The following is a 16,561-nucleotide window of genomic DNA, read 5'->3' as shown; positions in this document are numbered from 1 at the left end:
AAGGTCAAAATGTTTCTTCGTTTGGGCGGAAAAACTCTTGTGTCCAGAAGATGGCAGATTTGGGAAGCAAAATCCATAGATTATGTGGATTTGAGCTATTAACCAACAAAGAAAGCAGTGACCCCACTTGAAATAGGATGAGAGTCAGCTTGTTTCCATAGCATTCATTCTGGGTAAAACAAGGAAGCTATGTGAAGTCATATGTCAATATCACGTGAAATTTACCAGTTTACATAGGAAAAAGCTTCAGTGATCTTAGAGTAAATAAAAATAGCTATGTACATATAATATGTCAGTGTTATGTAATTGTCACTTAAAGAGAATTTCCAATTACTCCTTTACTCTGCAAAGCCTAAGAAACTCCATACCAACCCCTCCTCTGACCCTCAATTTACATCTCAGAAGACCACCATCTACTTAAGGCACTCAGAATCTTTCTTGCCTCATTTACTTGATGAGACTTGATGTCTTCTTAACATTAAAGCCAATTCAATAGTCAAGAGGAGATAGACAATTGCAAATGCTAATAAATTCAATGCAGGCAAAGAGAAGCAAGCTACTTCAGTGATCAATTTTACATGGGACAACAGTTCCTTTTCCCATAGACTTCACTAGTCTTAACCACCTTCTTCCCTTTTTTTGATTCTGTAGGTGGCCTCAGTCATTCCTTCTCCTCTACACTTTTGCTCACCTAATCATGAACTGCAGTCACTAGCAGGTGACTAATACACAAGTGCTTCTGCCATGGTTGGAATTTTATGTCAGTGATGTATATCAAGAAAATGCTTTCATCTTTAGGACTTGCCTCTGATAGAGAACACCTGCCCAATATTATATATTTAGCATTGATCTTCAAACTAAGTGTATATTTCCTACCTGAGAACCCATAATTATGTTAAATTACTGTAGTATTTCCTCATGTACTATTGTCTAATTTCCACCGATAATATCGTACGTTAAAAAACTATGGCAACTTTAATATCTACAATGCAACACTTCAAGCAGCTCCTAAATATAAAAATACGTTAAGTTAGAACAATAATTTCTTTCATGTACAGAGTTATTTGTGTATTACTATGTAGGAAACCATGAGACTTTGGCAAAGGAAGCCCAATTCAACTAAAGTCCTCCTAAAAAGGAAACGGTATTTCCACATGATAGTCATTTCATTGGACCATACAATTGAAACTTATGTTTGTTTCTATATAGGAAAAAGAGTACCTGTCCTCCAGTGAGGTGAGGGGCTTTCCTGTGAGGACAGAAACATGGCATCCGGAAACAGAGATTAAGGTCTGTACAAGACAGTCTTGATTCTCAATTTCTATTTTGCATGCATCAAGTTGGTTAGGGAATTACAGAAAAAGAAGACATAAATTGTGGCAATGATCACAAACATTTAGGGGAGCAGACTAAAACCCTACATAGTCAAAGTGAGCAAGATCAGATTTGTGTGCTAAGGGACCGAGCAAAAATGTTCAACACCATTTCCTTTGCTAGAGGTCACTGAATAATAATGTGACTCCAGGAGTCCTGGTGCCCATCCTCAATTTGACAAAATGGCTGAGAGGCATCCGACTTGGGGTAAGGACTCAACTTCATACATCAAGTTCTAATTTCCAAATATCTTCCTACCAATGCTGCATAAGCTAAATGCCTAAAGACACCCTGATACCACCTAAGGCTAGGGCTACTTTGGCTCCTTGTATTTCCTTTATGAGAAAGTGGGAAGCTGCTTGAGGCAAAATGACATTTATACGAATACATAACTGAAATGCATTGTTTCTTTCTTTCTTCTTCAAGGAATCTACCAGCGTCTCCCAGGAGGTGAGTCAGAACCACTAAAATTAAATCAACTTTTAAAGTTACTTTCAAATGTCATAATGGTTATAAAATACATGGCATGTACCTTGCTTTAAGAAGCACAAGACTCAAATCATGAACTAAAATCCATGTGTCCCATGAGGAGAGGTGATCTCAGCATTTCGTGGTTTTGATTTTTACAAAATCCTGACTTTTTCATTTATTGTGACTATCTTTGCTCATGTAAGCAAATGCTGAGCAAATATTTTTCCTGAAATTTATTCTAGTAGAAATTTTACATAAAAGCCACCCAAAACACAGATTTGAAGAAATGCTTCTCTATGCAAACACCCACTTACTGTACTTTGCAACAAACACACACATTTAAACGCACACTTCATACTAGAAGTCATTAAATTCAAGTAGATATTTATTTCAGAAATATGTATTTCTCAAGTACTATGTTCCTTACATGACTCTAGGGCTTGGAGATACAACAACTAAAAGAAGGGAATCATATTCCACCTGGAGTTTGCATTCTAATACAACACAATCAGTGTGTTTCCCGGTTGGGGAACTCAGATACAACTCAAAGAATGGAAATGAATGCATTATTCTTCTTTCTTTATGGAACATTGGTTTTCTTGTTGTATTCCAAAGGAAATTCTGTATACCCGATGGAATGAAATGGGTTTCACTTTTCTCTGCTTTCTTTAAGGAAACTTCAGGGAAGATTGTTGATATGGTAAGCTGTTTTTATTTATATACTGCTACATCGGGTTTAAAATGTTAATGAGAAGAAGTGGCATGCCTGCAAATTTGGTCTCTTAATAAACCCAAAAATCATCATTTTAATTGCCTAAGAAATGCAATTTTTCTTTGGCCCCTGGATTGTATTTCCTATAATTGTTCTCAATTCTCTCCATCCGACGTTTTCATTTACATCTAATTATATTTTCTGTCTTTTACACTACTTTTAAAAATCGGACCGATTTTTACAATTTTTTGAAAGCCTCATTTTTTTTTCTCGGGTTATTGCTTATTTTTGCCTGTCACAGTAACGGTCACGTTGGTGACATACACTTGCCTATCTCTACTGGCAATTCAAACAACATGGCAATGCTGCAGACTCCGCTCTCGTGGTCTTTAGAGTTTGGTTGCTTTTACTCATCGTTTTAATTTCTTAAGAAGACTTTTAGCAGCTCACTTTCTAAGCTGCTTTCTTTTAAAATAAAGAAACAACTGGTCTCTCCAGGACAGCACATTTTCAGCTCGTATGTTATCTCACAGAAATGAGAAGCTGCCAACTTTTTAACAAATAAAATATATACAACAATAAAAATAATACAATACAATAAAAATAATAATAATGTTGTAATAAAAATATACAACAAAGATAAAGAAAAAGCGTGTGACAAAAATGCTCAACTCAAAGTTACTTGGGGGTATGGCACTAAGTATTACTTAGCCAAGATTAACTGTTCTAGTGTAACTTCTCAGATAAATACGCACTTTCCTTCTGACTCTTCGGAAACGTCACTTTTTAACAAGAGCCCATAGGAACAAAAGAGTCTGTAAATTGCTTTCCCCATGGTTTTCCTCTCCCCACATGGTTTAGGAGATTGAATAGCAGAGTGGGTCATTAGAGCTGTGTAGGTGAGTGGTACACAAGTACCTCTTGTGACAGAAAGAGCTGGGTGAGGAGCACCATGGGAAGGTTGCTGCGAGGTGGTGAAGCCTGGATGTGGCTCGGTGTCCTGTGGCCTGTGGCCCGGACAGAGGTCTTCCTCATCAGAGCCCTAGGAGTCATACTAGGAACCGTTCCTGTCCTTTCACGTCTGATCTCATACTGAGAGCCCATGCCACTTTCAGAAATGACCTGCGGGCTCTCATTTCCCTCACCCCTCACCAGCTCTGTGTGCTCGCTGAGTTGTCTGCTCCTCTTGGTGGTCGTTCTTCCTTGTTTGGATGCACATGGAGGAGACTGTAAGAAAACATCCTTCAGCAATGTGTTAGTATGTTAACACACAGTGTGGCTCTCACAGTGAAAGTTTCGGTGTTTTGGCTCCTGGTTAAATCCGACATCACAAATTAGGACTGTGATTTGAAAACAGTGGCTTGGCTCTCAGGTGTTCCATCAGCCCTAGCTCCTCTGCCGTAAGTAGCTGGACGCAAATACAATTGTGTCACCCAAGTGAAGCTGCTTTGTACTTTCTTTCCCTAAGGAATCCACTGAGGGGTCCCCTGAGGTAAGCAGTATTTCCTGAAATGAAATACATTTAATTTCTCGGGTAGTGATTTCCTTTGTACTTTTATAACCAAAGTTGCTTTTGGTTCTTAACAGGAAGTTCAGCTGAATGATGAAGAAAAGAATTACCTGAAACAGCTGGTAACTTTTAATAAACTTATACTTTTCCTTCACACAAATTATAGTTTATTCCAAATAAGTCATAACAAATAATTTCATTCCAAATAAATGTTTTACATCACATTCAACATAAATCTTATTTCTGTTACATATTTCTGTATCCATCCTGGATATGAAATCATTGTTTTTGTGGCTACGTATGGATTGATCTCTAAGAAAAATGATTTTGAGCAATTATCTGAGTGACTTTGAAACGGTTGCACACCTCAAAAATGGATCATATTTGGTTTTTCCAAACGACCTACCCTGGAACCCATGTACAGTGACTATGCTTCATCTTCTCTTGGACAGGATGCCATGACCTGATGTCTCAAAACTAACGTCTTTTGGAGACTATTTTGGAACCACAGGCATTCTTAGACCAAATATTGTGGCGGGAGGCACATGTATCTCAGTGAAAGGACACAGGCTAGGGGTCAGGATATTTGTATTCCAACTCCAGCTGCACCAGTTTTTATGTGTGTAACATTTCTTAAGTACGTAATCTCTGTCAGCTACACTACCGTCACCTGAAATGTAAACATAGAAATAAACTGTTGACTGAGGGGCTTTTGTGAAGATCATTTCGGGTAATATATGTAAACTACATAAGAGAATGCCAGGGACACAATAAATGCACCAACAGCATTAGGTATTATTCTAATCTTTGTCCTATACAATGCCGAAATGTCCTCTGGAGGTTTTATAATGGAAGCAGGATTTCCTTCAGTGATCTCCAACCATAATCCTCCCAACTGAAAACCAGTCTGATTTTAGGAAATTCTCTTTGGTATTTAGACTTCCCTTTATATTTTGTCAACATGATTCCAGTAGCATTCTTCTGAATTGTGTATTATAGCCATGGATCTACCCAAAACTTGGTCCTTTGCAATTCAAAACATAGCTTCCCATTCATAAGCACTGGAAATTATTCTCTGGGACATAGTTATTTTAATTCTACCTTTATTCCATACAAGAACCTATAATAAGGCTTATGGAATAAGCTTAAAGAACTTGAAAGCAGGAAGATTCTATGTACATAAAATATGTGACTGGCAATATGCCAGATCTCTATGCCCATCAGATTTTTTCAATATTATAATGTAAATATGTTTACAGTAATTTCTATGTAACTTCACTCTCTTTTTGCCAGGTCTACTTAGAATAATTTATAAGTTATCTAAATAGGTAATGCTAGAGTTCATTTGCCTCTGTCTGTCTTTTGCACCCTGCCAGAGATTATGTGAGTAGTGATTCATAATTTTATTTCTCTGTAGGTCAAAATCAACCAGTATCAACAGAAGTTCACTTTCCCCCACTATTTCCAGGCTGTTCATCCACAGCAGATAGCTCTGAACCCTTGGAATCGCCTTAAGGAAAATACTTACCCATTCATTCTCACTTTGGTATGTTTCATTTTTAAATAAGTAAGATGTCGTGGCCTTTTTAAAAATATTTTTAATGTTTATTTTTGAGAATGAGAGAGAGAGAGACAGAGCATGAGCAGGGGAGGGGTAGAGAGGGAGACACACAATCTGAAGCAGGCTCCAGGCTCTGAGCTGTCAGCACAGAGCCTGATGAGGGGCTCAGACTCAGGAGCCATGAGATCATGACCTGAGCTGAAGTCAGAGGCTTAACCCACTGAGCCACCCAGGTGCCCCTTCTGGCCTTCTGATAAAAAGCATATAAAGATATAAAATAAGTAAAAATCCTAAATTCTCACATAGAAATTAAATCCAATTTAACTTAAAACCTAGGCCAGCAGTTAAAATTAAAAATCATACAGTTAAATTTAACAATGTAAAATCATAACAATAGTGGTAAAGATTTGGATTGTATTGAATTTTAATTTCCTAATCACTGGTGTATATATTTTGCTTGATTCTGGCAGCCATTCCTTGAGATGAGAAGATATAGAATGTATTAGTTTATTTTATAAAAACACTTCAAATTAAGGAAGTGAAATAGCTGTAATAAATTTAGCAAGTATCCATCATCTCATATAGACGCAAAAACAAAACAAAAACAAAAAAATTCTCTTTTGTGAAGAGAACTCTAGTATCAACTCTCTTAAGTTACATCTTCAAATTTAAATTCCTGGTCAAAACCCATATATGTTCATAATAAAATAATAAATAATAAAGTGGCCAACATGGCAAAATGGGCAATGGCAAATCCTGTGGTAAAGCCTGATATTTACTGAGTGCTTAGCGTGCGTCAGCCACAGTTCTAAACCCTCTGTCATGCTCACATCATTGAGGGTAGTACCATTAACAGCAATTTGTAGGTGGTGTAAACAATGCACAGGGAGGTTTAAAAAATGCCCGTGATCACAGTGCATGTAATCAGTGCAAGAGGCAGGATTCCAACCCAGGAGTCAAGCCCTAGTGTCCTGCCTCTGAAACTCTCCACGACTGAGGCTACGCTGCACACACATGCCAGCTGGAGATGACATGGAGGGGTGGTTTTTACCTTTCATGGCTTTGGTCCACAGCTTGGCTCTCGGAACCAGTTTGGTCCTCCTGATGATGAAAAGGGATTAGACTACTTTTCCAAATAACTGTATGTGAAGAAAAAAACATGATTGATATGGATAAAAGCTTGGCTGTGGTGGTATTTTCTGAATAGGAACATTCACTTTGATGTCATTCATTCATTCATTCATTCATTTTCTATTTTGCAATAGCTTATCATGAATACCACTAATTGAGAGACTTGATAGATAGAAATGAGATGCTGACTCACATATCCTCAACTTTATCTTCAGAAAGAGAAACAACTTTATAAAGAAGTTTCCTAAGTGTTAAGATTTACAAAATAAACCTATACATAAAAGCATCTAATAAAATTAAGCATGAAGGATTTATTTTTACAGAGATTTAAAAAAAAAATTCAAAGGACATTTTGCTTAATACAAGTGTTTAAAGATAGATTCAAATTAAGTCAAGACATAGTCATTTAAGAAGTAGTAATGTGTTTTATGCTGAAAACAGTAGATGGAAATTAAAATATTCCTTCAAATGTGTTAAAAGATATAAATATTTCTCACTTATTTCAGGCAGTAAATAGAACCATTGCAGAATCTGGCTATTATCTGTCAATCATTTATTCATTTGGAATATAAATACGTGCTAAGAATCTTTTCTGTTGGCACTTATAAATATTAATTATTATTAAATGTAAATAATTATATTTCTACTTGTCTGAATGCCGGTTAGCATGTTTATATGTATTATGCACACATGTGTACACATACAATGTACACATATTACATATGCATATTTTAGAATATAAATTTTATGGCTAATCTAGAATTTTCTCTTTATAGGCTTGACTGGAAAAATCATTTCTATATAGTTTCTTCATCTATCATATCACCTCATACCAATATGTTGACTGCTTCTTGAAAGGGCAACACTCCTGAGCCAAAGGAAGATTGTGTAACACTGTTTGTATTCCTCCTTTCGGTTCATGTTGGATATGCTAGATCTGGATTGCGGTATCATTTTAACTGTATCGACGATTAACTGAAGTCTGCAGCATGATGGCTGAGTCACAGAACCCCACATCTCTTGCCAAAACATTAAAATTTCAGATGCATTTTTATCTGTGTGGTGTTTTTATTTCCATTCCTCATATTTAGAGACCAGGCAACTATTACCACAATAACCAGTTCTCTAACAACTAACTAAGGCCATGTGGACGGCACTGGAGTAACTTTGTAAACTCACAGGGCCTTCTATCTTACATGTGCCTCGTAGACTTAATGCCTTAGAAGCTTCAGTGTATAGGCCCAACTACAGTGGTTCCTCAGCACAGGTTAGTCCTCACTATAACATCTCTGTGATTTCTTCCTGCTCCCATGTGTCTACTCTAAACAACTTTCACCCAAATTCTCAAGTCAGCAGTCACAGTCCCTGTCTGCCCACACGAGAGCCCACAATATCACCCCAATAAGAAGTGAGTCAGGCACTGGGAACCTAAACATTTTAAGGCCCTCCATTGGTGGTTAGACTGTTTTCCAACAAATATTGAGCACATATGATATGCCAAACATGTTTTCTGGTTGTTATTGTACAACAGAAAACCAAACAAAGATCCTGGCTTCACGGTGCTCACATTCTAATCATCAGAGGAAGAGCACAGAAAGAGCAACTTCACTGAGGCTGGTTTCTGTGCAGAGTAAGGAGAGAACTCCAGGGAGCTGAGCATGGCTTGAGAGCAGTGGGGGCTGGGAGGCGCTCAAAGGGCAGGGCACAGGCCTTGATGGCCTTGCAATTTGTGCCTAAAGAGTCACTTTGTGATGTATATTGGAGAAGGGGAAACAAGTACATCAAGAGGACTTTTTGCTGGACTTCAAAGAATCATCTTGTTTTGAGGTTACCCCTTAGCATTCCATCCCACCTGTTTCCACTGGGCATCAACACTTTCCCATTCACCTGGGCTTCATCCTGGATCATTTTAAACACTTATTTCAGAGTTCACATGGACTCCCTGCCTTTGACAATCTAATATTTTTACCCCAGACTGGTTACCAGTGTTTTTTTAAGAGAAACTTTATATAATCATAACCCAAGTCACAAGGTTACCATGTACTTACATGTACAGTTTTCAGACGCTTATTAATATAAACAAAAAGTTTTTGAAAATTCTTCTATTCATGTACTGCCTACTTTCATCTTTAAATCTATTTATTCAAATATCCATAGAGTAGGTACTACATACCTGACATTATTCTAAGACTCTGAAGATACAACAGTCCATGAACTGACAATATTTCTGCCACTGCAAATAGTGCTGAAATTATTTTAAAAAACAATTTTTCTCTTATGATAAAAGGACACACCCTATAATAAATGCTATAGGAACAAAAGATCTAATTTTTCCATTTCTCTTTTTAAAATTTGATTATATTTGATACACAGTGGTACATTAGTTTCAGGTGTACAACACAGATACACCCCTCTACATGTTATGCTGTGTTCACCACAAGCGTAGCTACCATCTGTCGCCATAGAATGCTACTATAATTCCATTGACTATATTCCCTACGCTGTGACTTTTATTCCCATGGGTCATTCATTCCATTACTGGAAGCATGTAACTAGCAATCCCCATTGTCCATCATTCCCACCCCTTTCCCTCTGGAAACAATCAGATTGTTCTCTGAATTGATAGGTTTGAATCTGCCTTTTTTGCATGTTTATTTATTGTTTTTTTGTTTTCAGAGATTACATATAGTAACATCATATGGTATTTGTTTTTCTCTATTAGACTTATTTCACATACCATAATACCCTCTACGTCCATACATGTTGCTGTAAATGTCAGCATCTAATTCTTTTTATGGCGGTGTAATATTCCTGTTTGTGTTTGTGCATATGTGTGTGCATGCATATGTATACATGCACCTGTGTGTGTATATACCAATTCTTTCCCTCTTGTTTGCTCTCAATCTTCATGGATTTCTGTAGTTATGTTTAGGTTTTTTTCTCTCTTTTTTTTGTGCATCTCTTATAAGTTTGGGGTTTTGCAGTTAACCGTGAGTATTATAAACACCATCCTGAATGGATAGCAGTCTATATTAAGTTGATGATCATTTAAGTTCAAACACATTCTAAAAAAAACTTCTTTTTTTTACTTTCTACTTTTTATGTATATGCTATCATATTTTACATCTTTTTATCCACATTTTCTTACATCGAATTATGGTCATTTCTTTTCCAATTAGAAAACTCCCTTTAACATTTCTTATAAGGCTAGTTTAGTGTTGACCAACTCTTTTACCTTTTGTTTTTCTGGGAAACTTTTTATCTCTCCTTCAGTTGTGAATGATAACCTTGAAGGGTTGAGTATTCTTGGTTATAGAGTTTCTCCTTTCAACACTTTGTATATATCATATAATCCCTTTCTGGCCTACAAAGTTTCTGCTGAAAAATCACTTAATAGACTTACAGGGTTTCCTTTGTATGTGACATTTGGTTCTCTCTGGTGCTTTAAAATTCTCTCTTTTCTTTAATCTTTGACATTTCAATTAGTGTTTCCTGGAGTGGACCTCTATGGGTTCATCTTGTCCAGAATTCTCTATGCATTTAAACCTGGATGTCCATTTCTTTCGCTAGGTTGGAGAAGTTTTGAGGTATTATTTCTTCAAATAATATAAATAAATAAATAGATAGATAGATAAATAACAAAGTTTTCTGTCCCTTTCTCTTTGTCTTCCTCTTAGACCTTTATAATGCAAATGATCATTTTTTTTTTTGATGTTGTCTAAGAGATCACTTAACCTATATTCACTTATTAAAATTTTTTATGCTTTTTGCTGTCTAGTTTGGGTGTTTTCCATTACCCTGTCTTCCAGACCACTGATGCATTCCTCTACATCTGCTAATCTACTGTGGATTCCCTCTTCATTTTCATGATTCACAAGAGAATATGCACAAAATGTTTTTTACGTTAAATAAATAAACATCATGGATTTTGTCATAGACTTTTTCATTGTGAGACAAATGAAGAATAAGGAGGAAAAATAACATGTGGAGAAGAAAGAGAGGGAGAAAATATATCCGGCAAAATACCACCACAAATACCCATCATTGTTTACATAATAATGCCTCCAAATGAAGGTCACATTTTGATATAGCAATAGCTCTTTATTTATTTTTCCTTTGTAAATGTAAACCCTGACATTTTCAAACAGAATGGTGATTGATTATAGAAGAAATGATAACTGTCTTACTTAATTATAAAATATCAGGACATGTTCTGGCCCATCAATATTATAAAATGAACTACTGTCCCTGAGGGCGGCACCATAGTAAATACAAAAAGGTTATAGTGCTTAAATTCCACCTTCTTATTTCCCACTGTCACACATAATCCCCATGCTTCTCTTCCTAAGTGAAAGAAGAAAGTAAGTGAGACTTGGAGGGACAGAGAAAGAGAATACTTAGGAAGGAAGTCATATGACAATTCCAAAATTAATAAGCAGGACTTATTTTAAAAATCAGACCTGTTTCAGGGTGCCTAGGTAGCTCAGTCAATTAAGCATCCGACTTCAACTCAGGTCATGATCTTGCAATCAGTGAGTTCCAGCCCCGTGTCACTTTCTGTGCCAACAGCTCAGATACTGGAGCCTGCTTTGGATTCTGTCTCCCTCTCTTTCTGTCCCTCCCCAGCTCACGCTCTGTTCTCTCTGTCTCTCAGAAATGAATAAACATTAAAAAAAATTAAAAATCAGACTTATACTTACTAAACCCTATATATCTTTTTTTTTCCATTGAGAATATACTAAAGATTAGTTTTGCTTTGCATTTGAGAAGAAACCTTATATCTATAGGGCTTAGAAATCAATGAAGAATATAAAATAAATTGAATTTGATCACAATTCTTTCTTCACCTTATAAAACATTTGTAATGTTTTGTATACTACCCAGAGAATAACAACAATTTCTAATAGATGGCTCAAATATAGCACAGAAGATTTACCTAATGAATATTTTCTTAAAACACCTGAGAATAATTAAACCTTAAATTTTCTTTATAGTATCTAGTCTATAACTATAAACAAATAATACATTTATGAGTCTATCATTTGGTTTTTAAAACTTTATGGTACACAAATAATTGCCTCCAAGCTTCTGATGCAGTCAGTCTTGAAAGAAGGCCTATTAACTTGCATTTCCACAAACTCTCAGGTGATTCTGATTCTGATGGTTCCTCTGATCACATTTTGAGTAATAATGGACTAGGAAAAAAATCTACAAACCCTAAAGTGATTTTCTCATATTCGGCTCTAACTACAGTGAATTATTTAACCAGTAGAAAAGACATGAATTGTTATACAAATTTACCTAGAGATTAAGTGAAAGGAAACTTCCCTTCTATCTACTGTAATCATGTACACATGGCTTTCACAGAGAAACACGAACCCTTAAAGATTCAGAGGAAATAAATTAAATCCACAAATAGCTTCAGTTACCTGTGAGATTTGTGGTACTAAGCATCTATGGCCATTTGATTTGAAAATAAGAATTATTTTGTCATACAGCACTTAGTGGATTAGTGAGTTTTGCCAAATTTTGGATACACATTAAAATTTAAAATATTCCAAAGTCAGTAGAATAAAAGCACAGTTTAATAAATTGCAGCAAACTACTGAAATAAGTGAAGACTAATTTTATTATGACAGTTGCCACCACATTTTAGACAGATAAAATTTTTTAAATGATACCATTTTTGGCATTGAGTAGTTCTATTTCAGACATATATTTGTTGGAATAAGGTAGATGGTGTTCCAAAGAAAGTTTTTTCCATTTCCATCATTTTACATTTGATTGACTCTTTTGCCTAACTTTTCCTTTTGTCTTATTTACAAATGCCTAGACTAGCACTGAGATTCTTACTGAATGGATCCATTTGTTTCCTGGCCATCTGCTTTACAACCTTCTATTGTGAATCACTGTGTTCTGTTTATCTTGGTTTCTATGGGGACAGATTTTCAGCATTATTTTCAGTTTTATAATATGATCTCATATTTGACATGATTTAGAATAACACATGGAGGATTAGTGTATTTAAATCAGTTCTCAGGAAAAGCACATCATCTCTCAGGGCTTCAGAATTTCAGCCTCTGACTCTTGAGTCTTATCTTGGATATTCATGTACAATCAAATATGATGTCTTATTTTTATCTTTGTTTGCTAGAATCAGTTGAAAACCATTTATAAAATGTATATTACTGACTGATAATTTGTCATAAAGAAACAATTGAAAGACATAATAACCTGATGTGAGGATCTAAATTTGAGTTCAGGATTTCAGTGCCTCTGAATTGACAGCAATGATTGTATAAAGAGAATGATGTGGAAAATAGAAGAGATATGGTCCATCACCTCTGCTGGTGGGATTTTCTAAAAGCCTTTTTATTTCTTTGACTAAATATGTGACATTGACTTTGTTAATAATTACTTTTACCTTTAGCTTAAAGTTGGAGTTTAAATTTCATGAGAAAATGAATTCTTGAATACTGTCAGCTCTCCTTTGGAAATGTGTGTATTTTTCTGCATCATTAACATGGCATAAAGGACTATTTAATTTAATAATTTCTTTCATTTAACTCATTTTCATTTTAATCATAATTTGGCTTAAAAAAGTTTATACTATGTATCATTGTGTTCCTTGAGAAATATTTTTTCAAAGGCCCACCTCTGTCTATCTATCATCTATCTATCATTCTATCTATGTATTATCTATCATTCTGTGTATCTATTATCTATCTATCATCTATCTATCTATGCAAGACTGCCTTCTGCAAATTTCTCTCAATCCTCTACTTTCAACAAAATGCCAGTAATAACACTAAAAGTTACACCCTATATTGTATCATATGACTGAATATTTGGTTTAACTAGTAGATGATAGAAAAACTTCACCAAGAAGATTTAATTTTTATAATTTGTTTAATGTAATGTAACAGTTCTGGTTTAAACCAATAAGGCCAAATAAGCAGTTAGGAACATGGAAAATGCCATCAGCCTTAGTTCTATTTCATATGTTAAATATTTAGAGTTATTTAGCAGAAAAACAGTCTCTTCCGTCACTAGACATAAGTTGTTACTATTTGTTCTGCCTAAACTGGTGGCTTCAAAAAAAAAAAAAAGACAATACCTATTATTTATTTTATAGTTTGAAAATGTTTTTATTTATATGTCTTCAATTCAGAAATAAGTAATCTATTTTCTTTCTTTTTCAACAGCAGTAAAATTGTGCTCACTTGCATAGAGAGAATTACAAACCAATACCAAATAATCTGAGATAGCATTAATTTGGTTAAAGAAGAAAATTTGGAGAAGCATATCGTTTTTACAAATTCAATTTGTCAAAGTATCTACAGATGTTCTCCCTGAAACTTCTTTTCAAATTGATTTTTCTCTGCCAGGTATCATTCATGCTCTAATACCAGGGTCACATCATCTACACCATTCTCAAGCCAGGAACCTGGCTCATTTTCCTGCACTCTGTTATAAAATCAGTCCCTGTTGCTTGCCTTTTTTCCTTCTAAACATTTCTTTAAACACTGCCTTAACTCTCTTCCTGTCATTCTGTGGACCCTATAATCTCACAACAATCTAAGAAGCCAGTCTGTTTCCATCAGTGTCCCCCTTACATGCTGAGTGATGTCATTTCCAACATGCAATCCTCTCTCTCGTTTGTGTCCCTTGGCTGGTTCCCAGCACCTCTCCTTACTTATCCTATATAGCCTAGCACAATTTTCGCTTTTGCTTTACTTTAATGCCCCCATCCTCTTGGTCTGTTCAAGATGTCCCTTTTGAGTGTTTCCATAGCCCTTACTATTTCCATATCATGGTGCTTATCTTTACTAATCAAGGTCCCCACCAGTCTCTAAGGTTCCCTGATGTCAGGCAATGTGTTTCAATTGTCTTTGCATTTCCAGTATTATAAATATAGGAATGAATGTGCTACTGATTTTCACATATGCTTTCACAGGACTCAGCCAAATATGAAGATCCTTGTCTTTGCCTTTATCATGGCTCTCATGGTTGCCATGATTGTAAGTATATCCGGGAATTTTGAAGAATATGTTTTTAGTAGTTATCCAAGGATTCTCCTTATTGTATTTTCACCTATGTTTGCATTTTCCTGAACATGGCTTTAACAATTTTAAAGTTTTTATATGGGCATTTTCATTTAATCAATCTAAATATGTTCATTAAGGATTTACAATAAATCTTGAGTACACACACTAAACTAACATGGACACTCAAATGTAATCATTTAATGTAAAAATAAAAATTTTTAAAGAGCTTCATAAAGATGTGGGACTGAGAAGCTAATAAAAGACATTTAAATATTATAAGGTCTAGGCCAAACAAATTTCAGGAGCTCCTGCCTGTATTGTCATTTACTTGTGTGTCACCAGGTAAAACTGCCCTGTTAGAAGCTTTCTTCTTCTTCCACTTCTTCCTTTTCCTCTACCTCCTCCCTTTCCTCCTCCATCTTCTAACCTCCTCCTTCTCCTCCTTCCCCTTTTGCTCTTCAGCCCTCTCCTTTCCTCCTTGTCTTCTTACTCTACCTACACCCCTCCTGATTCCCCTGCTCCTTTTTCACTTCCTTCTCCTCCTCCTTTTCCTCCTAATGTCTTCAGTCCCCTCTCTCTTTTCCTCTTCATCAGCCTCCTCCTTATGTTCTTCCCCTCATCCTCCCTCTCTTCTTCCTCTTACTTCTCCTTCATATCCTCCTCATTGTCCTCCCTCTATCTTTTTTTTTTTTTATTATTCTTTTCAAATTAATGGTCCCTTTTGCTTTGGTATTCTTTGTGTCTAGTTACAGAGAAATTCATCAAGAAATAATAATACTTTTCCAACTAATCCGACAAAGTCTAGTGGATGTTTCAAAAAGATTGTGTATGGTATCACAGTAAATTTATTTTTTGTAAAATGACAGAAGTTGGAAAAATAAAAATTCAAGAATAGAGAAAAACATAATACCAGACTCTATTAATAATCACATAAAACATTTTCATATAAGTAGCTCTTAACCTACATGAAACATATCTGTTAAAAAAATTGTTTTAAACAAGTCCAAAGTATAGCTTTTCAATTTCTCTACCATTCATACATGACTGGTATTTCTTCCTTTCACACACACACACAAAATTGGGCAAGTGTGAGTTGATATTAGAATGTAATAAATTAACTATAACAAAACCTACTCTTCATTCATTTTAAAGATGTCATTAGACAACTACAACAACAACAAAAACTAGTTTAGTGTATCAGCAACTAAGACTTTGTCTTCATTATGTTTAATCATAATTATGGCAGCTTGGTGCATTTTTACACTCAATTTGGAGTTATAAAATGAAGGTGTTCATTATTATTTTTTCTTTTTTTCCCAGGGAGCTGATTCATCTGAAGAGGTAAGACACTTTCATTCACTGGTAAACTTGATAATTAAGCATGTATTAACATTTTAATTTGTTTTTTTTTTTTAGCAGAGACATGGAAGGTATCCTCCATGGTTTGTGAGTATTCCCTTGATAATGTGGTATTGTACAGACGTATTCTGTTCGTGAATATTTATTCTATGAGAAGAATCAATACTCATCTCTGAATCATCTCCATATAATTAATGATTAAAGTACACATTGATTTTACTTATTTATGATACACTGGTAAAAGACCCCAAGTCTTGTGCAACTAGTAACAATTAAATGGAAACTTGTAAGGCCACCCTGAAGAAGCCAACTATTCTCTTGATACTTAAGTATCTCTGTCTGACAAATAATTGCATTGGCCAGAAAAAGAGCTGAAATTGTAATTCTTTTAAGTA

At 35.3% G+C, this 16,561-nt stretch overlaps 2 long non-coding RNA genes across 2 annotated transcripts; both read left to right on the top strand.

Moving 5' to 3' along the window:
* The first annotated feature begins 4,142 nt into the window (after nucleotides 1–4,142).
* LOC109275419 (uncharacterized) lies at nucleotides 4,143–7,805 on the top strand. Its single transcript, XR_002084131.2, has 3 exons — nucleotides 4,143–4,189; nucleotides 5,485–5,613; nucleotides 7,536–7,805. It is a non-coding gene; the product is annotated as an uncharacterized LOC109275419 (long non-coding RNA).
* Nucleotides 7,806–14,003: 6,198 nt separating this feature from the next.
* On the top strand, nucleotides 14,004–16,159 carry LOC109275414 (uncharacterized). Its single transcript, XR_002084128.2, has 3 exons — nucleotides 14,004–14,147; nucleotides 14,717–14,780; nucleotides 16,128–16,159. It is a non-coding gene; the product is annotated as an uncharacterized LOC109275414 (long non-coding RNA).
* Nucleotides 16,160–16,561: the final 402 nt, after the last annotated feature.

Source organism: Panthera pardus, unplaced genomic scaffold, assembly GCF_024362965.1.
Source record: "Panthera pardus isolate Hobbes unplaced genomic scaffold, ASM2436296v1 HiC_scaffold_13, whole genome shotgun sequence".
Lineage (NCBI taxonomy): Eukaryota > Metazoa > Chordata > Mammalia > Carnivora > Felidae > Panthera > Panthera pardus.
Note: the sequence above shows the minus strand (reverse complement) of the source record. Positions and strands in the feature narration are given on the sequence as shown.